The sequence below is a fragment of the Castor canadensis genome, chromosome 9 (assembly GCF_047511655.1).
Source record: "Castor canadensis chromosome 9, mCasCan1.hap1v2, whole genome shotgun sequence".
NCBI lineage: Eukaryota > Metazoa > Chordata > Mammalia > Rodentia > Castoridae > Castor > Castor canadensis.
This window is the reverse complement of record NC_133394.1, coordinates 58929461-58931418: the sequence shown is the minus strand read 5'-3', so window position 1 is coordinate 58931418 and position 1958 is coordinate 58929461. Positions and strand designations below refer to the sequence as shown.

Genomic DNA, 1958 nt, shown 5'->3' with positions numbered 1-1958 from the left:
ATGTTCCATTCATATTTTCTTAGCATTCTTTCATTATCTCTTATTGTTTGGTCTAATTCCTCCACTTTGTCTTCTGTTTTTGATACTCTATTTTCAACTTGCTCCACTCTGTTCACCAAGCTTTTGATTGAGGCTTTTATTTGGAATATTGAGTTGTTTATTTTGGATTATTTTCTAAGGTTTCCATATCTTTTTTGATTTCCTCTTTCATATCCTAGATAGTCTTCTTAATTTCATTCATCTGTTTGTATTCTCTTTGAGCTCATTTAATTGTTTATTCACATCCTTTTTGAGGTCAAATACTAGCTCTTGTGTTTCTTCTTTGAAGTCTTTAATCATTTTTAAAAATCTGGAATGTTTCATGAATTTGTGTGTTATTCTTATCTAGAGACCATGCTGACCTTCTCTCTATCATTCAATTTTAGTATATGTGCTGCCAAAGTGAGCATTCACTGCTTTTCTTACACTGAATGTGAACCATTTTCCTTCTTCTAACCATACTAATGAGAACATTACTTAAACACCAAGCAGTACAGAATTGGAAGCAAATAAAGTGTTCTCTGACCAGATTTTCTTTGAGTATGAAGAGAGAATTTTCAGGAAGTCAAGTGTTTATGAAATTTAGGCAAGTCTATATACTTTTTAGCACTTCACTTACTGCATCTATATAATGAGAAACTTTGATTAAATTACAAGTCCTTCCAATGCTGAAATTTAATTATGGTTGATTATCACAAATCATCCTAAGATTAAAAATTGAGAGTTGAACAATGTATCTTTAATAATAATGACAATTATCAAGCACTAAATGTATGCTTATCATTTAATGTTTTCCATAGGACTTGGAGAAATTAGTCTCTACCTTGAACTATCCAATATTTTCAAAGGAAAATTCAAGTAGATAAGCAGATTAAAGAAGTCATTCTATGGGAAGGGGACAAAGGAAGAGTGAAGAGGATTAGAGGAGATGAACCAATTGGGGTTGTAATACATATATGCTTGGAACTATCACATGGATACTCCCTGTGCAGCTATCCTATCTCAAACTAGCAAAAAAAGAAAATCAGACTTTTCTTTCATCTTGTATCTTTTTTTATCTTTTATCTACAAAATCAGAGGACAGGAGGGCAGAATAGGTCCTGCTCCAGTGTAGGGGAAGGGTTGGCACCAGTGGGAGGGAGGAGGTGGCAGGGAAAGGGGGTAGGAGAATGAATACAGTGCAAAAAATGTGTACACATATAAGTAAATGCAAAATGACACCTGTTGAAACTATTCTAGGAATTGGGGGAGGAGAGATAAAAGAGAGTGATAGAGGGGGTGAATTCAAGTATGATATATTGTAAAAACCCTTATAAGTGCTGTAGTGCACCCCCACCAAGAACAACAATAAAGAAAAAAGAAGACAACATTCTATATATCTTTAATATTTCTTCATTGAATTTACTTACACTTCTTAGCTAGATTTTCTTCTGAGAATGGAGGATTCAAAGATGAATAAAATATGATCTTCATCCTCCAAGAGTTCACAGTCAAGGTAGTATGTTTAAAAATGATTACAAAAGCATGACCATGGCAAACCAAATAAGTTTATAAATTGGTTTCCTCTTACCACCTGTAGCTGATATCATCTTCCTTCATTAAAGTTATATAGCTGTGTTTAGTGTAAGTGCTGAATTCTTGGATTTCCTACTAGGGCATTTCAGAGTCATATATTTCTTAGATTGTAAATTTGATGAAGGCAGGGCATATATGCATTATTTAAGTTGTAATTCTAGCACTTAACCACCGTGACTGGCATGGAGAGCACAAATAGACTCTAACGCAGTGATAGTGGGAGGCCTGAATACCCCACCATCACCAATAGATAGGTCATCCAGGCAAAAGATCAACAATGGAACTTCAGGACTACTCCACACATTACACTAAATAGACATGGTTGATATCTGTGTTTTGTATAG

At 34.3% G+C, this 1958-nt stretch overlaps 1 non-coding gene across 1 annotated transcript; it reads right to left on the bottom strand.

The window, feature by feature from the left end:
* Positions 1-343: 343 nt before the first annotated feature.
* Positions 344-449, bottom strand: LOC141411181 (U6 spliceosomal RNA). Its single transcript, XR_012436017.1, has one exon. It is a non-coding gene; the product is annotated as a U6 spliceosomal RNA (small nuclear RNA).
* Positions 450-1958: the final 1509 nt, after the last annotated feature.